This window comes from Stenella coeruleoalba (assembly GCF_951394435.1).
Source record: "Stenella coeruleoalba genome assembly, chromosome: 4".
In the NCBI taxonomy this organism is placed as follows: Eukaryota; Metazoa; Chordata; class Mammalia; order Artiodactyla; family Delphinidae; genus Stenella; species Stenella coeruleoalba.
This window is the reverse complement of record NC_137149.1, coordinates 28,413,831-28,441,621: the sequence shown is the minus strand read 5'-3', so window position 1 is coordinate 28,441,621 and position 27,791 is coordinate 28,413,831.

The window sequence follows — 27,791 nt, the reverse complement described above, 5'->3', positions numbered from 1 at the left end:
TTGTTAGATCATGAAATGGAACTAAATCATAAAAAAAAAAAAGAGAGAGAGAATGATTTGGCAACTATAAAGGAAAAAAAAACAAGAAGAACAGTAAACAAAGAAAAAGAGAAATGCAGAAATAGTTGGTAAGGTTCTGAGGAAACAAAAAAGGCAGAGATTGACCAAGAAATAAGCCAAGTGAGTATTATCTCTGTCAATAGGTATTTGTCATCATAGAATTTAAGCTCTACTACGATGAGCAATTTTGACCTCCCTGTACATAACTGAACACTCTCCTTGCTGTACTATACTCCACCTGAGAAAAGAGTAAATAAAATGATCTGAAAGCCCACATGTACATTTGCCCATTCCCAGGTCCCAAGTTGACATCTGTGGGATGGGTGCAATGCATTGCAGACTTCCTCAACAGAAACCAGGGTACAATAGTATACTGATGGAAATTTCTGACACCCAAAAAACTTTATCGTAAAGGAATATTGGCTAAAGAGCTAGCAGTAGTCAAATTTTGTGACTTTTGGGGACTTATTAAGAAACCTAGGTATGCACTCGATGGCTTTAGAGGGCTATCAAAAGCCCACTGGGCAAAGACTATGCCCACTTAGAAGCAGTGAAGAATATATATTTACATAAATCTTACTGTGGCAATGTTTTACTGATATTCAGAATTATAATGAGAACCAGCTTAACTCTTGCCAGTCAATGTCAGAAGCTACAGGATGGGAATGTGGGAGGGAGTGTGTTGGGGGTAGGGTGGTGGAGACTAAACAGATATCCTCCAAAGTATGTTTTGTGGAACACAAACTATATAGACACTCTCTCTCTCTTTGCAAAATATCTCTTTGATCAAAAAAGTTTAGGAAACACTGTGTGTATATATATATATATATATTATATATACACACACACACACACACACACACATACACACACACAAAACCTCCCTGGAGATTAAAAATTCACATTAGCATATAGTAAGTACACACACGCCAATACACATAGTAAAGGCTCTGAAAACTCCCCCAAAGCATAGCATCTGCCAAACATTTCTCCCTGCTGATTTCACTGGCATGTTTGAAAACATTATTATAGAAGAATATGGTTTGATCTGTGGGAGCCGTTTAAGACTCTGAGTAAACAAATTGCAGGAAAAGGTACAAACTTTCAGCTATAAGATGAATAAGGTCTGCGGATCTAGTGCAAAACATGGTGACTATAGTTGATATTGTATCACTGAAATTTGCTAAGTGAGTAGAACTTAAAAGTTCTCACCAAAAAAACAAAACAAAACAAAAAAAAGATCAATATGTGAGGTGATGGATGTATAAATTAACTAGATGGGGAATCCTTTCACAATGTATACGGATATCAGATCACCATGATGTACACTTTAAATATATCAATTTTATTTATCAGTTATACCTCAATAAAGCTGGGGGAAAATGCAGGGCAAAATGGAGTGCACGGGTAAGAAATCACCTTACTCTAGAGGAGACTCTTTATTTGTTTCAGCCTAATATTGCAAATGTAAATGCCTGAAAAATTCTGCACACTAAGGACTTTAGAACTATCTTTTGTGTCTCCTCTCTGAGTGGCCCTCAATCCTGACTGCATATGAGAATTGCCCGGGATCTTTTTAAACATCAAAAGAGTCTGACTTAATTGATTTGGGCTGGAACCTAAGCATCAGCATTGATGAAAAGTTTTCATGTGACTCCAGTGCTGTCTGGTTGAGAAACACAAATGTAAAAATGTTTGTGAAATCTATTTTGAGACCAATGACAATGTTTAGCTTATAACTAAAGGCTTTTGATCAGCCCAGCAGGCTGTGGTGTGGCCTTGTATAAAAGGTATTTGTAATTGATGTCGGCTTGGAAATCCTCTCATTCTATGCTAGCTCACCATCAGCCTCATTCTCTGCCCTCCTATTCTGTTTCCTTTTGCTTTAATACATTAGCCCTCTTGTTATGCTCTCTCCTTCAGTTCCCCACCCCCCCATCTCCTCCTGCCTTTTAGAAAGGAGTTTTCTCTGTTGTCCCGTCTCCTGGCTGTGAGGAATCACTCACAGATGAAAACAGCTTTGGTGGTCATGCAGCTGAGGATAATTGGATCTGGTATCACCCACCTTCTAAATGCATAGAGAACAACATAAGCTGCTTCCTTCTTAGCTACAGTTGGAGGCCAAAAATAGGAGCAGTTATCATGGTTGAAAATCTCATACTGCTACACCAGGAACAAGCAGCCCCTCCTACCGTCACAGCATCTACCACCCTTTATGGGCAACTTGTTTTCCTCCTAATTGGACATTCAGGTGGTGTATAACAACCCAGGGTTCTGTCTTTATGTATGCAGGTTATTTGTTTCAAATATACATGTAAAGTTTGCACCAGCATCCAACTTTCTTTTATCATTGTTGTCAAAGGATAGTTTGCTTTTTTTCCTCCATGCAGCAACTGTATTTAATGAAATTGTGAATTTGAGTGTCAACTCCCAACAACAGGAAATGTGGAACTAGTGTTTCTCTCTCTGTTTCCTTTTTTTTCTGTGGAGTGGGTGGTGGGCAGGCATGCTGGATGGGGAGTGTGTACTACTGATGTAGGAGGGAATCTTGAGAGAATAATTTTTCACTTTTCCCAAAGAGTTCTGCAAACATGAAGCATAAAAAAAAAAAAGCTAATATCTATTAAATGCATATGTGAGAAGGAGGAACTGAGGGACCTGAGGAAGGGGAGAGTGCAAGGGGGTGAAGTCTGAAAGGAGGAGAGGGGGAGAAGGACGGCACTTAGGATAAAACACTGTGAGCTCAGCTGCCTTCATCTAGAATTGTTAGTAAATAACTTTACAAGTGCTCTTTTCTTATTCTCAAAGCCTAGAGACTGACAATTTTGCTCAAATCCCAATAAAGTGATTTATTTAAAAGTGCTTCTTTCCAGAAAATCCACAAAATGGAGTCAAATAGTCTTCTCTACTCCCACCATCAATTTTTGTTATCTGTACCAGCATGGGAGTGATGTTTATGCTTTTTTTTTTTTTTCTGTCTCCACTAAGTAAAGAAGAAATCTGTTTTTTATCAAGCACTCTACTTTTTAAAAAATATCGTAATATAAAACCTCCAAATATATAAACTGAGATAACTTCTTTAAATGAGAAAATCATCTGTATAAAGGAAAATTAATCATCTTGCCAGACTGAACCCCCAAACTTAAGGGGTTGAAAGTACATAATCCTCTGTCCTTACATCTGAGAAGAACAGGACTGACATACTTCAGAACAGGATCTCAGGAATCTCTTCAATTTCTGAACCAACAAAATGAACTCATGCTAGTTTCTACACCTCTTTCACATATTGAAAAGGCACTGATTTCTTTCCACACATTCACACCAGGTTGCCCACACCGTGTTTTCATCATTCTTTTAATATTTGGTACTGATCTTGGGTGGCCTCGGTCTGCAACAGCTTCAAGCAGGGTCTCAGTTCCTGGCCAGAGATTGAGTTGTAGTCATGGCAATGAGATCGCTGAATCCCAGCCACGAGGCCAGTGGTCAGTGAAAAGGCCCTGGCCCTACGGCTTTGCAGAAAAAGAATTCCCACAAAGACGGAAAGTAGTGAAACAAGTAAAGTATATATTAGGAGAACAAAGAAGTACAGTATGTGTGGATAGACACACGGGCGGACTGAGAGAGAGAGAGAGTCGCGCCCTCGTGGCAGTTTAAATCACTTATACGGGGCACTTCTTCCGTGTTTCCTTTGACCAATCATTTTGATTTGCCTGATTCAGAGTCCATATTTGGTGTATCTCAGGATCTTCCCATGTGTGCGCGCATCTCTTAGCTAAGATGGAGTCTACCGAAGAGGCCTGTGGGTAGTGAGCATCAGCTGGCATCAGCATCACTTTCCTTTTGACCTCCAAGGAGACTTTCTCCGCATGTGTAGTCTGGGAGGTCTCCTGACTTCAAGAATGAGAACTATGTGGTCTCTTATCTTCTATCTGGGCGGGGCCCAGCCTCCTCTCTCAATTGTCCTGTTATTCCCGTCTCAGGGTATTGGTCCACAAGGAACAAACTCAAACCATTTGCCCTGGGGGCCCATCTGTCTCCTGCCTCAGTACTTTGTTCAATAAGCATGCAAAACCACTTTAATGTATCTAAGAAAATTCTGCCGAACACCCTATCAGGACAGATCAAATGAGAAGAGGTTCTGAAACCAAGGCTCCCTGGGTCCTGGCAGACAAGGAGAGAAATTGGTCCTCAGTGAGAGGGATCCTGGGTAAAGCTGTGGAAGGTAACAGCTTCCTCAGACAGCACTCCCCAGCTCAGCAAAGTACATGAACTAGATGTTTTACTCCAAGACTTCGGCGCTTTAAGCACCTATTTTATTGAACTGATGAGATACAGTGAGCTAACATAAGGGAATGACTATAATGTCATTTGGAGCAGACCGGATCTGAAAGAGCACCACACGAGTCCACGCCCAAATGGAGACCTGCCATGATTTTCATTCTAACGGAATCCTGACCTAGAACTCCTCTCTGTGTCAATCAAACAGACACCATCTTCTTATATCTCTCAAAAAGCAATCATAAGCATAATATATCCTCCCTTTATTTTCCCCCTTCCTTCTAACTGGTCTTCACCGGGCTATAAGGAATTCAGTAACTCAGGGCTGCTCATACATCACTTTTGCTGCATGTGAGAAGCATGGCCATGAGGGGAAAGACAATAAACCACAGTCTATTAATTTCCCCATTTTCCACTGCTCAGAAACTATGATGACAGCATATCAAATAAAACTTCTACAATGCAATTTTCTACTTGAATCAAGTCCAGGTGTCCAGATATCACCACATCAGCCCCTCACCAGCCTGTTCCTGTTGATAGTTCATGCTCCATCATCAGAGAGAGCAATGGACCTGAAACACCATAGTATCCCCCACGAAGTCATGTTTACTGGCCAAACTACATGAGGCCAAGTTATGGAGGCTCTAAAATAGACAGGAACATCAAGAAATATTAACCGATTGAAGGCTCTTGGGCAGGGAAGTAACAAGACAAAACTTGCTTTTGAGTGAATAACCTGGGAGTCATATGTAAATTATGACAAAATGGAAGATACTGGTCTAAGAGACAAGAACTATAGAATTTATAGTATTGCAGGTATAAATGAAAATGGAGAATGGAGACAGAAGAGAGGGTGAATTAGGATGATTTTAAGGGAAAAATACTTTGAAAAATTAAGATCTGACAGGATCTAAATAATAAAAGACATAAATACTTCTAAATTGACTGTAAGAAAGAAGACCTTCAAGACTGGGAGAATTTTCTTGCCAGAAAGAGAGAAGTTTAAAAGAACAGTTTTCTCGAAAGATGAATTTGGTTTTGGACATGCTGAGTTCAAAGTAAAGTCAAGACATACAAGTAAATGAATCCAACAGGTGCCTGGTTACTCTGAAGTGACACTTTAGTGAGAAGGTAGGGCTGGAGGTGGGCATAGAGGAGATAAAATGTAGGGGTGACATATGAAGCTGTGAGTGGATGAGGTGTCCCAAGAGTGAGTGTGGAGGCAGTTTCAAAGGGTAGAGATGCCAGAGAGGAGGAAAAAGGAATTTGGATGCAATGAAAAATAAGAGCGTAGAATTAGGCAGGTCAGAAGAAGAGAGACTCGAAGGGAAAGATAGATGGGATGGGTGCAGAGCAGCAGCATGGTAGTTACAGGATCTAGATTTGGGTTCTGGGTCTGCCATCACTAACTCTCACAGACCTTCTCTGAGCCAAATTCTTTGTATGCAAAATAAGCAATTAAGATGAGATCAGCATCTCCCACAAGTTTGTTCCATATAAGATTTTAAATCCTACACAAAGCAAAGCACCCAGTGTCCAAATACACTTGAGAAATGCTTATTTAAAACACTGTTAGATAGATTTTGCCTATTGCAGGATTTATTATAAATTTTACAATTCTGATATGCACCATGAATCTCCGAGATGGGAGATACAGATTGCAATGTCTCCTAAGTTATTTGACAAAAAGAACTTGTGTGTGTGTGTGTGTGTGTGTGTGTGTGTGTGTGTGTGTGTAGAAGCAGTATCTTAAAGAATAGTATCAGTGGAACTATAGAAAATACTGGCCTAGAAGATTTCTAATGACACTCCCAGCTCCAGAATTTTATGAATCTGTCAGACATATAATCTGATTCTTGAAAAACTTTATCTATTTAACAATAATAAAGACACAGTAATGTCAATGCCATCATTAAATGTCATCTTTAAGTCCAGAAATGTACATTTATTATTTAAAACTCTGTTTCTGATCCATATTTATCAGTGATGTTCTGCACTGTCAAAAATGACATGTTAATACAGTTCTCCAAAAGAATTATGCTTTCACAAATTTGCAGCTTATTTGTCACATGAGAGATTTTTATTAGGTGAGGTGATAGATGTTAACCAACCCTACTCTGGTAGTCATTTCACAATCTGTAAGTATGCCAAATAATCACGTTGTACACCTTAAACTTACACAGTGCCCTATGGCGACAATATCTCAATAAACCGGGGTGGTGGATATTTTTGTGCCTTTGTACACTGGATAAAGGATCCAGGTTTTGTCCCTCAAAACAGAGGGATCCTAAGAACTATAAGTTATACAGTATTTAAAATTAAGAGAAAAGAAGCATTGATACAGAATTCATGATATGTTTATCTCTGGCTCTGACTCTGAAAACAAACCAACTCACCAGCTTTGCCTAACTACCACATTCAGCACAAGTTCTTTCACTTTGTCTGCTCCCGTTCCTACTGACTCCTCATTGATGTTCAAAAATGGTCTCACTCATGGATGGAACTGAAGGTTTTCTTGGTCTGACCCTGCCTGCCCGCTCTGCTGACCAATCCTGACAACATGGCCCAAGTCAAAGTGACAGTTTCACTGAACTGTGATCTTTCAACCTTCATTCAGAGATTTATTAACTTGATTTTTAAACAAATTTTAGGTGCATAGGAAAAAGATCAAAGGATACTAGATAAATGCTAATCATAAAACTATTAATATTTCCTATCTCTACCACTATTATTCTTTTTTTAATTGAAGTATAGTTTTATGTTTCAGGTGTATTACATAAGTGATTTGATATTTGCATACATTGCAAAATGATCACCATAAGTTTAGTAACCATCTGTCCCTAAAGTTATTGCAATATTATTGACCAAATGCCTTATGCCGTATATTACATCTCTGTACCACTATTTTTCTTATTTCCATTATACATGTGTATTTATTTTTTATTAAGAAATCTCTTAAAGCTTTGTCACTTGGCTCTCCAGCACTCAAAAGATTATAGCAAATAGAATGAAGGTCTGGGAGGTGGGACTAGAAATTTAGAGTCAGTTACTCTGACAGCAATGAAGTGATAATTAACAGGTTGACATTAAGAGAGGTGACAGAAAAAGGCACACACTGAGATCTATTACTACATAGGAATGGATGGCCATTCAAAATGATGAACATGGGTAATCAGGAAAAGGTTAAATATAGTGCTATACTTTGTGTGTTAAACAGCATGGAATTGCACGATACAGTTTATAAAAACTTAATTCAGAATAATAGAAAATAACTAGATAAGATGGTTTGGCACACAAAGGGGTAAGCTTGAGTGGTTAGGAAAATGACAGTGTATGAAATACCTCTTCCTTTGTTGCTGGATAAAGAGACGTCAATATAGTTTCACATGAATATGTACTAAACAGCACTAAACAGCATTACATATGGTCAGATATTTTCTACTGTTTGGTTTTTACTAAAATGTTACTGTTAAAGTCTGTCAACTTTAATTTGCTAAAGGGGAAAATCAGCAAAGACACGTTTTGAATTATTCGACTGTACAAATTCCAAACAGGGAAAATGGTGCCCTTGGCCATGATGGTACAGAAGGCTATGACAACAAGGTAGGCTATCTGGCTGTCTCCTGAGGGGACTCACTGTCCATGGCATCCACTTTGTGCACTATTTCCTAAACTTTTCTAACAAAGATGTAGAAAACAGTAGATACATTTTATTAGGAAATCTGGGGAAATCTTACTTTTCTTAATTCTAAACTTACAACATTTTAATCACTTTGAACTTCAAATAAGACTCTGACTTTTCAAAAGGTTATTATGATTATAGCTTTCCTCCTTCAGGTTAGAAAACCTGAACCAATGGCCAGTTTTAAATTAACTCTATAAATTTTATTTCAATAAATAACTCAAATATCAGTATTTCCTGATAGAAGATATATTTTTTCTTTCACGAAAAGCACATGATAGAAAACATTGCTAATTTCTGCATTGGCCCTTTTAAATGATACCTTGCTCAATGGCAGGGTATTTTCGAAATTAGATAGAATAATGCCATCGTATAAAAGTGATTCTATATTCAATTACAACACCTTTTGGACAAATGTATCAGAAACATTAAACTCTAGGGACATTTTCATTTTCCTTGTGGGTCAAAGCATCTCCGAGTATCTTTAGATCTTAACATAGTAGCTGCAGTACCCACACAAACGTAGGTAGAGAAGTACCCTCACTTCAACACTTCACAAATTAAAGCAAAGCCAGTCCCCAATTTTTAACAAAACCCAAACTATACTTCTCTCTAGTTTAAAGGAGCCTGAGAATATGAAGAGTTCCTTTCAGCTTTCCCCCAAATAGGAAAGGTTTATAATAGAGAAAGTGATGAATGACAATCATCACTTATAGATTTCTTGTTAAGTGGTCATTCCTCCCTAATTTTTCTAGTATAACATGATTATCATCCTAAGTCTGTTTCCCGACGGTGAACTGCCAGCTTAGGCCATGTTTGCCCTTTTTGGAGAAGAGGGGTATAAACAATGAAAACTTTCACATATAAACAGTTTACTTCTCAAAGAAAGCCAAGTGAGCATGCATTACAAGAGCACATAATCATTAGCAGTGTCTTTGTTAGAAGAGAAAAAAAAAAAAAACCTTGAAAATTGGAGTAAAGAGGGTTTACAATTTGAACTGACACCCAGCATCTTAGAGTTACAAAGGACAAAGAACAAAGCATTATTTGAGAAAAGTACACTAAAAGATCCTAAGGCTCTACTAATGCTTAAAATCCAAAATAATTATCTCATATTTAAACCAAGAAACAAAAACACCCTATGTGTAGCAGCATCTTCCTGGTTTTCTGAAAATTTGAGATGAGCTTTGTCCTCTATTTTCTTCCTACAAACATTTTAAAGCCTTCATAATCTTTCCTTTGCCCTATCATCCTCCATGAGCTATGTTTTTCGTGCTTAAATAAGTACTCCACTTTGCTATCTGGACATGGGCTTTTGAGTATGAATGACCTACTCTATTGGTAGATTAAGTCCAACATCTCATTTAGGGCAAAATTACACAGCATTCAAGAACTTAACTGAGTGAAAATTATTTTAAATGCACACTCTATTTTTTTTTTCAAAATGGCACATATAATCCTCATTGTAAATAGATTACATAAAAAGAAAAATATTGTTTCTAAAATCTCATTTTCTTTGGGCTCAGAAAAGAAATATTTGTACATTCCCATATTATGCTCAACTTTCTTCAAATAACTTTTGATATTCTGAAATTTAGTTTTTGTTATAGCAAGAAGAATATTCCACCACTAAACTCAGAAATTATTTTACATTTATTTAACTACACACTAGTTAAATAAAGAAAGAAAACATATATCTTTCTGCCCAAAGCATAGCACGTAAAGCATGCATTTCTTTTAGATTAGAGTCATCATGCATGGTTGTCTACCCAATGACCAGAATCAAGTCATATAGGTATACAGTGGTAAAGGACTCCATTGATTCACATCTTTTTCACAAGACACATGAGGAAATTTTCCACTGGACTGGTGTTGAGTAGTGTGTATACAGGTCAATGGAACACCTTTTCTTGCTCTTTGGTCTACGAGTCTGTTGGCCCAAGTCTTTCTTGATTATTAGACACGGATCCCATTATGCCTTCAAAGGCTATCATCAGCCACATATTCCAATATTCAGATTTCCTCTCTCTGGATCTGTATTTCCAGTTCTGCAAAATATACAATCTCAGCTCACTAATATTTTCCTTTACAATTAATCAACTGATATAGAGGAAGTGAGAGAACTGAGTCAGAAACAGAGATGATGCTAACATAATACAGTAGATAAGGGTTTTAACTCAAGTCAGACAACCTAGTTTTACATTCCAAGTGTATTGTTTGCTCTTCGTAGGGCCCTGGGTGTGATCACAGCACCTACTTCGTAAGGTTAACGTGTGGCCGAAATGAATGATGTATAAAAATACTTGACACTGCTCCTGGCAGTGCCCAATAATGCTGTAAATATAATTAACAAGGCAAAGTTGTCATATGTTAGTTAGAATGGAGCTAATAATAATTCCAAAATTCTATCAGGTGAATATTCTGATTTCTTAAATCCTGAAGCCTTACTAGAGAAGATATCTGAGTTGATCCTCCTATAAATTTTCTTTAAAATCACTACTGTGATAGATGACAGAGAATAAAAGGAGAGGGAGGAGGGGTAAAAGGACAAGAACTAACATTCATTCAACGTTAAGTTAGGTGTCAGGCATTATGCTCAGTATACGTCTTAGCCAAGTAGATGGAAAAGTCACCAAGCTGGAAAGTGATAAAGCTAAGATTTGAACCTGAGTTCTTCTGATGTTAGCCTGTATTCTTTAGTGAGAAAGGCAAACAAATAAGCAACTATCCATAAGACAGTGTAAAGTGTATTAAGTACTATGTATTAAGTACTAAGAGTGATGAATTCCAACTCGGCAGAATTAGATCAGACAATATAGAAGAGGTAGCACTGAGTTTATTAAAACTAGGGAAAAAATAACAAAATGTAATAAAATATTCAATATTTATTAAGTGATTACTGTGTGTACTATTCTAATGTTTTATCCATGCAATATATAGATAAGGGTAAAAGAATGTATTTTGGCAGAAAGATCAGACTCTACCCAGAGTTGAGATGGCAGATGAAGGAACTTCATAGTCCTGTGTACTCAGTGTTTGTGTGCACAGGGAAACGACAGTGATAAAACTGGAAATGCAGGTTAAGGCCAGTCTGGGGAGAACTCTCTGGATGCCATGCTAAAAAAAAATTAGGTTTTATCCCAGAGAAAAAAAATTAGAGTCAGGTTAGGTTTTTAGCAAAAGAGCCACATTAATCATATCTGACTTTTTAGAAAAATAATTAAGTTAGAAAGGTAAGAAAATGATTTGGAGTTGGTGGCTCCAGAATAAACAAAAACAGAAATAAATTAAAAACTAAAACACAGCAAGATTACTCAAATAGTTCAAATACGAAATGGAAGAAGTTTGAACTTTCAAACTGGGAGTATGAATGATTCTGGGAGGGACGGATATAATAGGCCTTCTAAAAACAGAACTGACAGAATTTGATGGATTAATGGATACCAATAGTAATGACAAGAGAGAGGTCTTCAAGATATTCAGGTCATATTGCCAGTAAGTAATGTGTCTGTAGTTCCAGACAGAGAACAGAGTGAGAAACAATGACAGATGATGCAGAGATGATAGGTCATTGGTAGACAGATGGCTAGAGTTCATAGTACTTCCACATATATTTATGATGCAGATTGTAAGTATACATAATGTATGTAAAGTGTATGCATGATTTTCATCTCCTATATAAAATTGTGTGTGAGTTCAGGCCACCAGAGTAAAGGAAGGAAACAAGATCTCTCATGGAGAGAAAATATGAAGTAACAAGAGAAAGCTAAAGATGGACATTTGGGAAACTGGCTCCACATAAGGGACAGATGCAAGAAAAGGAAGTACTACAGGAGATAAGGACATTAAAACAGAGAAGTCACAAAAGAGGGCAGGAGACACAGCGAGGAAGAAAGTAACAGTATCCCGAGGAAAGTGACTTCCAGAAAGCAGAAGCATCCATCAGTACCAAACGCTGCAGAGAGATTAATCAGGGTAATGAGCAAGAAGAAACCATGGATCAGGCAATTAGATAATCTCTGCTGCATTATTAGCCTTTTGGAGATGGTGGGGTGAGGGTGAGAGTCAATGGAAAGTGAAGCAGTACAAGCAAAAATTCAAATTTTTATGAAAGAGCTGGCAGTGAAGAACTGGATTAGCTTGAGAGAAAGGATTTTTCTTTCTTTCTTTTTTTAAAGATGAGAATAGACTTCTTTTTTAATGTCTAAAAGGAAAGAAGCAAAAGGAAAAGGGACATATTTTTGAATATCCTAGACAGAGAGTGACAGAGCAAGATTTGGGGGGAAATGAAACAGGCCTTGATGAAGAGCATAGCAAGGGAGAACTCAGGAAAGAATATGAGCACTCAGTTATGAGGCAGAAAAGAAAGGTAAAAATACTGGGCTGGGGGAAGACAGAGTTTCTTTCGAGCCATTGATGAGAGAAGTTGACGGGTTTTAACAACGTGTGTGTCTGCACGCGCAGTGTAAGTTTAATCATTTTGCTTCCTCTACAGCAAAGACTGAGATGAGGTCATTTGTTAAAAGGAAAAATCAAGTTGGGATAGAGATTTGAAGGAGGGAATAACGTTTGAAATGTCCCCTTTGAGAGACAGAGAAACTAGTTGACTAGAGATTGCTGAACAATCCGCAGGCTCAGTTTCAAAAGCTGACATTCTAAATAGCAGAGGTGAGTTTTTTTCTCCTTCAGCAGCCCCTAATTCTAAAGAAAGAGAAGGATTCAGTTGTCTCCAGGAGAGCACTGTCTCCTGCCTGAGGGGAACAGCAAAAGGACAAAAGAACTAAGAATAGTTTTAAGACAGTTCTTAAAATAGTTGAGCCAGGAATCTTAGTTTACAGGTCAGAGACCAGGCGGAAGGAGGGTGAATAACAGTGATGATGAAAGTGATGGTGGCAAACATTGTTTAGCTCTTACTGTGTACTTGGCAGTGTTCTATGTATTTTACATATATTAACCCTTTTACTCTATATAAGGTCACGTCGTGCATGCAAAAAACAGGTATATTTCCTAACCAGATGTACACGCCACATCACACTCCCATTTTTAGTATGTTTTATTTGTAAATGCATTTCTGTATAACACATCATTTCCAAGACACATGGGCAATTTGTTTTCACTTTTCTAACTCACATTCTAGATGGCTACAGTTCAGCACAGGAATATTTAGCTCATTTTCCAAACATCACATTAATGCATGATTTAGGAAGTAAACAAGAGTTGAAAATAAAATCCTCTTGGATATTCTGTTGTTTTAAAATCTGAAGGGTTCACTATCCTTTAAATCTGTAATCACTAAAAAGAAATCCACTGTCACTAAATCACATGTAACTCTACAGAAACCACACAATGCAAAGTTCTCCAAAGAATAATTATCATTAAATGTGACTATGAAACAATAATAATACATTACAAGGCCACTTACACATGCATGCTATTTTATCTGACATTATTGAAGTCTTTATTTTCTTGCTTAGAGTTGAGGTTATAGCAAATCCAATCATGGTAATAAAATTACCAGAGGTGAAAAGGCAGTTCTCTAGTATGTGAAAATGACATGAATATTCAACAAGATGTATAAACGAGGAGATATATTTGGATTAAAGCTGGCCTACTAGGCACGTCTATCATAAAAAATTTAAAACCCTCAAATCATCTTTAAATTGATCAATTTTAACATGATCTATTACAACCACAAGACTACAAATATAATCTCTATATGTTTGATTATATAATTAATATTAGTAAATATAATACATTTCTTTTAAAAGTTTTATATCTCATTGAAATCACAGAGAAAATTTACTTAGTATATTTATGATCATTTATACAATTCTGAATATCTATAACATTTCTGTTTCTACTGATCTTTTCTTCTTTCCCAAAATATCACATATTTTAAATTTTAATTAAAGAAAATGTGCCTGCTTTTATTATTATTTTAAGATATTTTCCTCCATAGTAGCCTTTCCTATTCCCTTTGCTCCTTTGTGAGACCTCTTTTTAACCTTAGTTCTATCTGTAGTGTCTTTGGTTCCTTCTATTTTTGTATTTTGAAAATATTGGGAGCCTCATCTTTTAATTTGCGTCTAGTCTTCCTGCATAAGATTAAATTTAAAACTTTTCCTTGTAACAACATCTGATCTTTAATAAATGATGTTATAGTTTCTAATGTGTTATGTTGATTATTATTTTAATAGAACTGTAATTTTTGTGGAATTTCCCTCTCCTCTTTAAACACTGAGAAACTAGAATGAGCACAGGAGATTAAATGATTTGTTCAGAGTCACAGATCAAGTAGAAGATTGTGGACTGTAACGAAGATCTCCTGATACTCAGAATCTTACCCCATGAATCAAACACAAAGAGAGGGCTGTACCCAAAACCTCCCATCCCCATTCCCCAAATCCTCCATCTACTTAAGGTTAATTTTTTTAATCTCTTTAGGATGGCATTTGTAAATTGTCAGAAGCTTGAGTAGCCGCTGTACAAAAAGCCTTCGCGTATAAACATCTCCGAAGCAGGCAAATGATAGATAACACAATGAGCATTTTTTATCTTCCCAGCTTCAGCCTTTTGCTAGCTTATAAATTTTTAGAGGGGAGCTATAATGCTATTGAATTGATGACAGCAACAGACAAGAATTTAGAGACAGGAAGATTCCTTCAGACAGACATTTACCAGACAAACTGATAGCACTTAAGAGTTTAAGTGACACCTCTTCTCTAAAATCCCTAGAACAAAACCCCCAAAAAGCCATCAGATCTCATAGCATCAGGTGTGAACTGAATCACAATTCATCCCTTGGATTATATCATATCACCCTATAAGCTTCTATGTTAACAAATCATATAGTATATGGCTATACTTCTTTTCCTCTGAAAAGTGATTAAGCAGAATCTTTTCTCTTATTTTCATTTACCTTTGATTGAAAAACAGCTGGCTGCCAAAGAGGAATTTTCCATTAGATGTCCACCACAAGAAGTGTCTCTACTTTTACGTCAATTAAAATATAATTTTTCTTTTGACAATAACTTGGACATATATACATATTTAATTGAAATATTAATAAATCATGTATAATTCAAGGAAAAATTCAAAAATTCATTCAAGTGTCTTTGTTCTTTTTTTATTTATTTTTTAAAAATTTTATACACATTTTTAATGTTACTTTCCATTTATAGTTATTACCAAAGATGTTCTTAATAACACCAAGGTAGTTTTTTAATCCCCTGCTACTCTGACTTTCAAAGACAGAAGAAAGGACTGTTTGCTATGTTGAAAACTATCGATGGTCAGCAACCAGGTGGCCAGAGTTCCAGCTCTGTCATAAGCCACACTGAAGGCCTTGCACAAGTTGCTTTTGCTCTCTGAGCCACAGTTGCCTCATTTTTGACACTGACAGGATAGAGCTAGGTGATTTTCAGACCCTTTTGAGCCCTATATTGTATATACAGAGATAACAAATTCCTAAATACTCATATATTCGTATATTAGCTATGGAAGAGGGAATTGCCTCAGGGCTCAGCTGGCCTGGTGGATGGCCGGACTGCCTGCTAAAGCACCTCTGGCCAGATGGGAGTTTTATGTGAAACTGATGCAGTCTTTCTCTTGATTCAAAAGGCTCACAGGATTTCTGGAACCTCTTCAAAACAACCTTTACCAAACACATTTCGATGAGTTATGTCTACACTGATCAGAAACATATGGATTGAATTTTCCTAGAGTTTAAAAATTAAATGAAAAGAGCATAACAAAATGAATTTTGAATTTTTCCAAAGCTAAAAAATTAAATCATGTAAGATACAAGAAGCCACTGAGTTCTTCCCACTCTAATGCTGGGTCCTTATCAGAGTGGCCCCTTTGCTATCCATCCTATGTTATTTCTTTTTTATCAAACGATGATTAGGGGATTGAGCATTCAGTGTGTTTTACTTTTTTGTTATATTGGCTGGCGTTTGAGGAAAATCAGGCTGAAATTCATGAGACCCACATGCCTAGAGAGAGCAGTTATTACCAGTACTCCTTTAGGTCAGATGGCCTCACTAACATTTGTCAGTAGCCTTAAAAATGTACCCTTAACTAAAGAAGAAACCAAGTCAAAGAGGAGGGATAAACAAGATCTATCACTATCAACAGATGAATGACTCCTAGTGCACTCTCACAACAGAGAATCAGGATATGAAGGATGGTGGGATACAATGATGCAATGTCTAGTGTTGAATCATTCAGTACAGTAGCTGCCAGACACATGTGCTACTTACATTTAAATTAATTAAACTAAAAATTCAGTTCATCAGTTGCAAAAGCCACATCTCAAGCTCTCAATAGATGCACGTGGTAGATAACTGCTCTACTGGCCAGTGCAGATGTAAAACATTTCCATCATCACAGAAACCTCTCTTGGCCAGTGTTGGCCCAGTATAATGCCTGGCGTGTAATGGATGCCCTATGAAAATTAAAGAAAATAATTATAAACTAATAAAGACATTTTGAATGGCTAAGATTAACTGAGTAAAGTTTGTTTTCAAAGAAAATTTCCATTTTCTGAAACTTTTTGTGCTACCTTAATATATATACTATGCCAGAAGAATCACTACCCTAATCAGTTGATATAATTGAAGTGGTTTCTATCAATTGCTATAAAACATCAATTCAGCTATATTTTTTCTCAATTATCATTAATACTACCTTGTATTTGTATAAATTTAATTATATGAAACTATTTAGCATACAAAGCTTTGCATATTCATTTCAGCTTCACAGAACTCTGAAACTAAGGATCATCATCCCTGTTTTATAGATAGGGAAACATGTTGACGGCACCAAATGATACAGTTACACAGCTATATTCAAGTTTAGAGGAATCAAGGGATTGTTTACAGTAGCACAACTAACAACAGAATGCATCCAGGGCTTAATCCCCCTTCTTCTCGCTTAAAGTCCAGAGCTCTTGACACTAAACTATGTAGCTCCTGAGCAGATCAATCAATCAAAGCATAACGTATATACTTAGATGAAGAAATATCTTTCTAGTTCCTATATCATGTATTAGTATAAGCAAAGACATCAGTAATAAAATGACTAGAAAAAAAAAGATGGATGCCTAGATGTTGATTTTGTAAACTTAAGCCTAAAATGCCAAGTCTGAAGTAATGCACTGTAAATTTGACACACTGGTCACGTTGTACAATGCCAGGGATCACATGCATAATGTGGTCCACGTGGTCAGTGGCACACTTCACATCTCCAGGGGATTTCACTCACATCACCTACAATGCGCCTCACTTTCTGAAGCTGGGCAACATCAGAACCCTTCAACTTTGGCAAAATCAACCTTGACATTTAGTATCGTATTCTTTGCACATCAAATGAAGCTGAATCTGCTGAGCTAAACTGAAGCATTTTGGGAATAGTGGTAAAAATATTCAGGGCTGTCATGTTATTTCTAAATGTTTTCTGACACTTCATGATTTAGCAGAGACTTTCAGGTGTTATATATATATATATATATATATATATATATATATATGTGTATATATATATATATGGAATTCTACACCTCTATTAAGAGAAGCAATGCAGTATTGTACTCACTAGCACAGGTTTTGAAGTACGATTGTTTGGGTTCAAATTCAAGCTATATAATCTTAAGCAAGTTACTTAATCTCTCTGGGTCTCATTTTTCTTATCTATAAAATTGGGATAATAATATTGTTTTCCTCCAGATATAAATAAACACAGGTTAAGTATTAAGAATAGTGCCTAGTACATAATAAGGGCCTAATAAATATTGTATTTGTGTTGTTGTTGCAGTCATTATGATGTTGTTGAGAAGGATGATTTGAAATCACCTACTGTAATAATTAATTTCCAGAGATGGCTCCCAATGAGCGATAAGCAATGAGCCTATTCATGCCTTTGTGTAATCTGCTTCCACGTGGAATACTGGACTGACCTGTGACTGCCTTCAACCAATAGAATGTGGTAGAAGTGACACACCATTCTAGTATTGAACCTAGGCCTTAAAAAAGGCCTGACAGCTTCTTCTCATGCACTTTTGGGAGCCTTTCAGCAACGTTGTAAAGTTCTGCTAACCGGATAGAGAAAGCCATATAAAGAAACCATGTGGAAAGACCACAAAGAAAGAGTGAGACCAAGGAGACTCTATAAAGAAATAAAGAGGCCTAGCCATCTGATCCTCCCATTTGAACACAACTTTCCAGTCATCCCCCACAAGGCACCAGAAGCCATCTTTGATGTTGTAGCCGTGGCTATCATTTGGTCACAGCCACACGAGTGACCCCAAGTGAAAACCAGCGGAAGAGTCATCCAGCTGAGCCTTCTTCAATCAACAGAAACATGAAAAATAATTAAATGTTGCTATTTTAAACCATCTCGTGGTTAAGTGGTTTGTTATGTAGCAACAAATAACCAGAGCACCTAATATTTACATGTAGTTATAAAACTACATATGAATCTTCAAAATCATTGTAATCAGAGATGCTATTTACGTTTCTCTCTCCATTGTCTTCTACTTGATGATAGGTTCTTATTATATCTGTCATATCTACCTCATATCTAAGTTTTCCTAACACAGACTCTTTGCTATGTTTAAGCAAAGTTACCCGACTTATCCTTCATGTAACCTTTTTCTTCCAGTTTACATCTTCTATCCACAGCATTTTCACTACCTGTGATATTCCCCTCTTTCTTAGAGGCCAGTCTATTTTCATTTTCTTCTTCCAGGAAGCCTTCCTCGACTTTACTTCTATTCTTCCTTGGCTCACATATGCACATTTTGTATCACATAAATGCACTGATATGTATTTATAGTAGATGGTCTATTTAGGATTAAGTCTCATTTGTGCCTCAATCTGATTTCCTGTTTGAAGAACAGCAGTCTATATTTTTGTATCTTTATGAGGTATTTAGTATATCACACAACTCTATACACAGACTGTCTCCCAAGGATGGACTAACGTCACCAAGCTCTAGAAATAGCTGACTATAATATCAAAGTCAGTTCACTAACTTATAATAAGAACAGTGATTTTCAAAGCAACAACACTACACAATGATTTCCTCACATTATGGTGGTTTTAACCTGTAGGCAATCAACATGGGAAGCCAATTATAATCAAAAGTTTGCTTGATGAGGGTGGAATGTTACTTACATGATTTGATTGTATAATGGTATCTATCTAAGAGAGTCTCATGTATCCATATCCACAATAAGATTATACCCACTCCCTAGCCATGCAAGTCCTCAGGCCAGGCATACTCCTTCCTACACTGTGTTGAAAAAATACTCCTTGACTGAATTTTCATTCATTCAAAAATATTTACTAAGCATCAACCATATGTCAGGCATTAGGGACAAAAAAAATTGACCAAAGGAGACCAAAATCCTCATCCTAATGGACGTTACATTCTAGGAAAAGTTTCTGGCTTACTGCTAAGCTCTCTAAAATAAATTCTAAAAAACAAACATACGTTCATATGTATATAGCTATTGTTTTTCTACATTAGAAAATTTATACTTTACCTGGAATTTTGAACATATAAAGCCATCAAAATAAGCAAATACCTACTGAGGCTGAGAATAAGAACTGCAGCTTGCCAGATGTATAAACAGACCATAGTTCTCACTGCAGGAGCGTAAAGCATTAAATCCTTGTATTAACAATAAGAATCATTATAGCCCTTTATTTCAAAAATGATTTAGAATTTTTAAACAAATCCGAAGCAACCGTCTAGCGCAGTCTATGTTCTCTGATACATCTTTTACACTAATGCTTATTTCTTTAAAAATTGCCAAAATATCTAGGTGAAAGGAGAATTTTATTTGGTACAACCTAATGTTATCCCACCACTGTCAGTATAAGCCTCACCGTCACCTAACAGAGAACAAATAGGCTTTGCATCTGACTAACCCTAATAAGGGATTTTAAAAAAATATTTAACTGGGTTTGGTAGAAATCCTCTCCTCCACCACCTCCTACTCTCTGAAAGTATAAGTATTTAGCCTTGAGTAATATAGCTTGAATTACCTGAAAATGTCTATAAATACATTTTCCCTGCTTATCTGGGGTTCTCCTCTGTTCATTGGGATCAATGTTTAGATTGTTTCCAGAGAGGGGACAGCACCTTGTCAATGCCTGTAACATGTCAAAGGGTCATTAGAGCTTGAATCCACCATTGAAGCCTGGAAGGAATGCATTTGCTTTTAACAGGCTGCAGTTTGGGCCAGTGAAAAATTAGTATGTCAAGGCATAGCCATTTAAGGAGGGTTAGTGTAAAGTTACTCCACCATTAGGCCTATTGGAGTGAAATGATCAGCACTTCAGGAAAACTTCAGAGCATTAATGGAGATGGGAAATGATGACAACAAGGTAAATAACAAAAACCACCTATGGTAGTAATGGTGCTAAAAATGAAAATGGTACTATGGAATTCAAAGGGTTTACAAATTTGAATCACTAGATACGGTTCCTAAAACTATTCCTCACTGTAACTTTATGCTGTTTTTCCCCTAATAAAGACCTCTGTAATAGAGATACTTTACCAGCATGCTTATTAACACCTTGCATTTTCTATTTTATGGAAGTACAAGAAACGCTGTAGCTCATTTTATTTTTGTCTTGTTTAGACGCCTACTTATCAGTGTAAGCACATGACACATATCTCTTGGCTGAAAGTTTCTTCTACAAGTCTTAACTTGTGAAAAAATCTGAGCGTTTATGATCAAATTCACTGACCTGGTCAAAGAGAAAGTTTATGTGTGGCTCAAGTGCACATTAGAAAGAGCATAAAGTCAGGCATTTATTAGCTGTTTCTCATAGGATAGGTACTTAAATTCTGTTTCCTTATCTACTAAAATAAGTATAATAATACCATTTCAAAGGGTTGTTATCTGAGGGAATGAGTGTGAAATGCCTCTAATGTTGCCATGTCCATAAAGGTTAGTTACATATTTATTACAGAACTATATTAAAGAATAAGTCGTACTAGAAGAAGTGAAACTGAAGAAATTCACAAGCATCCAAAATACTTAATATTAATCATCACCATCATGCAACTCAACCAGGCTTCCTCATAGGACTAAAAGGGTCACTATTCCACACTAAATCATTTTCATTAAGTGCGCAAGCTTCAGGGGGCTAAAAACCGTTTGATTTAGCAATTCAAAGGCAAAAGTACAAGGATTTCCTTAAGGTATATATAAACATGGACTCAAGCCAGGAGCTCTGTAGGCTCCCAGGGCTGGCGCTTGCTTGCAGATGAACCCACCCTTTGGACAGAGAATGCAGTAAGGCAATACAGTTTGAGACTCAGTCTTCTGTGGAAGTTCCTGATCATCAGGTTTATGTAGCCAAAACAGTGTTGACAAAGGAGATTTTTGAACTGCAAGAAACTGGAGACAAGGCTAATACCCATTCTGGTTTGGTTTGAGAGCAGTTCTTTGCAAAATCATGGCCATGGGTTAAATGGTTTTCAAAGGGCAGAAAACTGAATGAATTTTATGTTCCTTTCTCTTCTATCATCTTTCTAATATATCATCTAAATCCCTACTGTTACAGTCCCTTCCTCATGACTTCAGTGGAAAGAGAACAATTCAGAATAGGGTGAATTATTCCTAAGAAAGCCAGACCTATGCAAAATCTAGTAAGAGGATTAGCATGGGCTTCATGCCTGCTGTGCTTTTATTTATGCATGGTTCATAAAGGCACACTGCTGATTCCCATTTAGCTTGTTATCCACTCTAATACCATTATTTTTTTGCTACTGTTGCCTTACTCTGAAGTGTTCAGTCTCTGTCCTTAGGACAGTTCTCTCCTCACAGGCAAACCATTCTTTATTGTCTCTATCAGACATCATTCAACTTGTCAAAGGCATTTTGAAATGCAATGCTCTTGCCCAGTATTTCACTTTCTAGGTGAAGTGAAATGCCTACAAAGATCTGCATAATTGACAAATAAAATTATCATCAACTTCTACTGAATAAACATAAAAATTTTTATGGTATTGTACAGATTACAGTGGATAATATAAAGACGTGTAATGAATTGCCCCCATTCAAACTGCGGGGGGAAGGCAGACGTGCAGAAAAGACAATCTGAAGTACGAAGCAGTGTATAGAGTTCAAGAAAAGAGAGCACTCTGAGAAGAAGTCAAGGTGGTTAACAGCCTGAAAGAAAGGATGTTTTCGAGGGTAAAGAAGGGAAATTCAAATGACGAGGGCAGGGGAAACAGTTTTAGCAAAGACATAGAAGACTTCTGGAGCCCATCTGGATCCTAAAGAGAGGACTAGGGTGCCTGAAATCAAACCTCACCCAGAGGCTCAGAGAGAGAAAACTTAGGGAGAACACTGGAGAACATTCCATACTAGGTTAGGGCTGTCAAAAGTATTCAATGAGGTCGTATTGTATTGTGCTTAAAGTACAATCTGAAAAGATGAGTTCAAATCCAGGCATTGCTACTAACCCGCTATGAGTCCTTGGGAAAGTTACTTGCATTTATTTCTCCAGGCGTAAAGCGAGGATCTTAGTAGCTCCCACTTACAGAGAATGTGAGAGTACACAAGACAGTTCATGACTTTTCATATGTGCTAGGGCCAGGCACTGTGGTGGCACTAAGTATATTGATGAGCAAACAATGTTTGATCCTTGTCATCAGGGGTTTAGGGAAAGGATTTTGGATTTAAAACTCTGGATTAAAAGATATGCCATTCATTTGCATGTTTGTCTGGAATCTGAAGTGATAAAATAGAAACGTAGCTATAAGGGCACATTATCTTTCTGCAGGATTTACTATAGATTGCTCAATAATTATTTATGTTCACTAAAGAAATGAGAAATAATTTATTGACTCATGTCTTAATTCTCCTGATATTTAACAACTGATTATAACAACTTGGCAGTAAACCACCTCTCTCAAGGCCAAGGAAAACGCAGGCAACTCAAAATCATCTCTATGAGTCATTAATTAAGCAATAAAGATAATTAATGGAAAGAACATTGAGCTGAGGCCCAGTAGATGTAGTATGAGTCCTATTACTACCATTATAACCTTGCAAAAATTACTCTATGTTTTCTGGGTCTCAGTTTCTTCAACATGAATATATGAAACCAGAGGTCTCAAAAGTCCTCCTAGCTCACAAATTCCAGGATTTTATGATGTAACTCAAAGAGCTGGTCATTACAATCTATTCTTGTAGAGAGTGTTATGCTCTCTTGAAGGTTAGCATAATTCCCAGTCATTTAGAGGACTGTACTTAATAACATAAAAGATACACATATAACACAGTATTTTTTCAGTGGTGTGTGGGATTCAGCCATTGCCAGAGCCTACTGCTAATTTTTTAGGAATATTAAAAGCCAGTTGACATGGGCTGTTAGGTTGGACTTGATTATGGCAGGAGAATTAATACCCTGGAAATTTGTAAATAATACAAAGTATGTTTTGCATTTTTGTTTGTTTGTCTTTTCTGGAGAGCCCGTTGTTAAACATTTATCAACATGTTAAGCACATTAAAGTGGAGTAAGTAAATCAACATTGTTAAGCAGCTAAGGTCTTCTGTTTTGCAGTTTTTGAATCATGATTGGCTCTGTGCTAAAAATAGTAGGAATTGTTTCAAAGGGTAATTCAGAATTAAGTACATTTAAAACAAGGTGCAGCAAGGTGTGAAAAATAACAAGAGAAAACTACTCTTACATTTAATCTTTTTCCTATTGTCCCAAGGTAATTTTGATTTGTGTTAACGAAAGCTGCCCAGACGATATGCCCCCCAGTTCTATATCCCAGCTGGAAATCACAGTCAAGACTGCTATCTATTAATAGAGTGACTTGCCCTCAGTGAGATGTCCTAGGAAGTGGATTAGCTTTGCATTAAACATCATCAGGAATAAACAAGAAAACTAACCCTAGAAGCACTGCCAGTGGCTTAACATCAACTCACAGAAAGAGCTCAAGGCAAGCATTACTCCTAATAAATATCCTGATATTGAATCTAAGGGACTTTAAATTTGGTTTGCAAGATTGCCAACACATGTTACAATGCTTCCTGGGGCCCAGCACCACCACAGAATCGTTCTAAAAGAAGCCAACAGTAGTGGGTGCGAGAAGAGCTTTAAATCTGGATTTAATTTCTCATAAATGAAATAAATGTGTCTTTTTAAGGTTTTCTGCATGCCTGTTGACAAAAGAAGAAACACTGCAGATTTACAGGGCTAGAAGACTGAAGTTCCAAGAGTCTTTGTTTGAGAAGAGTGAAATGTTCGAAGCTCATTCATTACAAAATCCTGCCAGAACACTCGAGATGATAATTAAAATCTGCATTAAAGAGGGTAACCAAGTACAATAATCCCGGGAAGATTTCATCTCTTGATTCTTTTTATTTTTCTCACTGCTTTTTTTTTTTTAATCAAAATGTATTTTGTACAATAGTAAGGATAACAACAAAAATAACTGACATGACTTCTATTTGGCACCTTATCTGACATAAGGCAGTGTAAGCAATCTCAGTTTGTGAGTGTACACCCAGATGTGAGTGTAATTTTTAGAGAAAAATGGTAAAAGAAAAATTGCTTAAGGACCTAGGATAGAAATCAAAGCATATAACCTAAGACTTTTTTTCTATCAGGAGTGTGGACTTTATATTCTCCAATTATTTTCAAGATTTAGACTTAATTTCCCATTGGTAAGAATAAGGCCCATAAAATAAGCTAATCATTCCTTTATGGTCCTATCAAGCCAATAACTATTAGAACTACTAGTAACAGCAACATTCTGAAGGGTAGACCATTTGGAAATCACCAACATTTACTAACTAGTTCTGTTAGCATTCTTAGGAAATAAAAGGATAAAAAGATTTTGTCCCCAGTGGAAAAAAACTAAAAAGAGTTCATGAAATTTAGCCCAAAAATTAATGTCAATGTCATATGCCTTAGCCATAAATCTATTTTCTTCTTCTGATACCCATGTGTGTTGAATCCATAAGTAAACATTTCTTGAGATAAAATGAAGAAAAGGACAGAAAATCATTTTAAAAACAAGGAAGGCATCAAATCAAGTTTTCCAAGTGCAACCTTATTCTTTTGTTGGTGTTGGTTATTATTATTAATTAACATTATTAAAACAATGCAGTGGTATACTTTTAGCAGAAAAAAACGAGCAAAGTTTCACTCATGCTGATATAAAATTACCGTAAAACATGAAGTCTCCTGTAACTCTTATGAAAGAGAATTACTGGTTGTGTGTAGTGATTTTCATTTCTGTTGGAGTAGTTATAGCTGTCAGTTGGGCTGAAAAAAACCCAAAAACATTTATAAAGTATAAATGTTCACGTTGAAATTTCCACGCAAATTCGGCAACAACAAAAAAAAACCTGTAAACAATTTATGTCTAATGTAGGCGATTCCTGCTGTTGCTACAAAACAAAGTAACCACACCAAATGCATTATAGACATCACACTAACCAAGGCTGACAGTGCTAGGATGGGGAATCAGACCTAATCTTATTATTTGGCTGTAGTTTGGACAGCTTCTAGGCACGACTTAAGAAACAGAATTCAAAAGATTACTTTCTAAAATGGCAGTTTCCCATTCAAGCTTCTGTTTCCAATTTGTCTTCTCCCTCATGCTCCACCTCTCTCCTTGCTCCCCTTCTTCTCTCATCCTCTTCTACCTCCCCTGGTCACCTCCTTACTTCCCTCCTGGCTTCTTGGTCAGCTCTTTGTGAAGTGGTAACATACTTGCATAGGATTTCCTGTTTGCCTACTATGAACTAAATGCAAATGATCTCAATATCATGCTAACCATGAAAGGTTGGGTGGGCGAATGACTCTCTCACGTGTAAAGTCATTGTTGTGTTGGGAAATGCTGGTGTAGGGCCAAATTTTTCTTAAATGAATTTACCAAGAGCCATTATCAAGGAACTAGATCTTTGGAAGCATTTATACAAAACATGGTGATAGTGGGAACCAGATGCTTTCGTTTCTATTACAATACTTTTGGGAGGTGGTTCTTTTTTTTTTTTTTCTCCTGGTGTAAAGAGCAAGTTTCCACCCTTTATCACAGACATGTTGCAGTAAACTGTATCAAAGTCTGCCTCCACTAATCTGTGGCTGTTATTAATATCAATGGAGAAGAGCTATAAATTCCACCCCGACATGGCTTCAGGGGTGTGAACCCCCAGATCTTCTCTAATCCCAAGATTAGATACTGAAGTGCTGCTTCAATTGTACAATATTATCACATCCTATCACTTGGCCCCATTTCAGACTGGAGCATTTATTGACAATACTTTCCAAGCTGTTGCTAAGTTGTGAGCACTCCAGCTTATCTGTTGCTCCTTTTACAGCCTTAACTAGCAAGACTCTCAGAGGAAGTGTCCTGCTAAAAATACCACCAGAAACAACCAGCTTGTTTTCATCCCCTTTAATACAAAAGGTCCTTGATAGTCACAAACATTTATTTACTCTCAGTTACTCTGAGCGAAAGAATAAGTCTCCTTTGTTTTTGTTGTTGTTGTTTATTTTTTGGTGGACCTATGCTAATTTCACATTCCTGTCTCTTTTTTTTATTCTTTGGATTTCTTACTGACCTCCTGAAAATCATGTGAGGATATGAGGAACTCTTTGTTGTTATTCATGGATTTTTGTTTTCTGTGAAAGATTACTTACGTCCATCTCTACAGTAGGAATGGTGCATTAATAAGCACTTTAGGGAATCAAGTAGAAGCCAGTGTCCTTACTATAGGAGACAACAAAAGCAGCAAAAATAGCTTGACACATCTGATGAGAAAACATATTTCGTCAGCTGAAAACAGGACTTCCCAAAGTTTCTGGATCATTAGGATTTTGTAAATATGTAATTACATACACACAAAACACTGGGTAATGTTGAATCTGCTTGGCATCTCCACTTGGATCTCTAGTGGAGATAAGGTGCTCAAAAGGAGCAAAAGTGAAATGCACATCATCTGAGCAAAACCACTCTTGCGGCAATATTCCCAACCCAGTTTCTAGCAACACCATCCCAGTGTCTTCGTTGATTCTCTTTCATTTCACATCCAATTCCCGAACAGATCCTGTGTGCTAAACACTCAAATCCAACCACTCCTTACCACCTCTTCACCTCTGGTCTAAGCCAGTGTATGTCCTTAAAAAAATTTTTGCATTCACATCTTAATTAGTCTTTAGCCTCTCACTCTTTCCCCTTTAAATATTTTCTTAACAGAGCAGCCAGAGTGATTCTTTTTAAAACACTTCAGATTACAGCAATCTTACACTGAAAACTTTCCAATGGTGTTCCTTCCTCAAGGGAAAAATAAACAACCAAATCCGTTATAATGGTCTACAAGACTGCAAAAGCTGGCCATCATTTCCTACTACTCTTTACTACAGTGACACAGGTCACTTTGCTGCTTCTCCAACACTGTGGCCAGGCTCCCCCTCAGGGCATTTGCACTCTGTTTGCTGGTATCCCAAATGTCCACGTGGGTCACTCCTTTGCCTCTTTCAGGGCTCTACCCAAATGTCACATTCTCTATGATGGGTGGGGAGCGGGGAGGGATAAAATGGGAGTTTGGGATTGACATGTACACACTGCTATAGTTAAAATAGATAACCAACAAGGTCCTACTGAATAGCACAGGGAACACTGCTCAATAGTCTGTAGTAACCTAAGTGGGAAAAGAATTTGAAAAAGAATAGATACATGTATATGTATAACTGAATCACTTTGCTGTACACCTGAAACTAACACAACA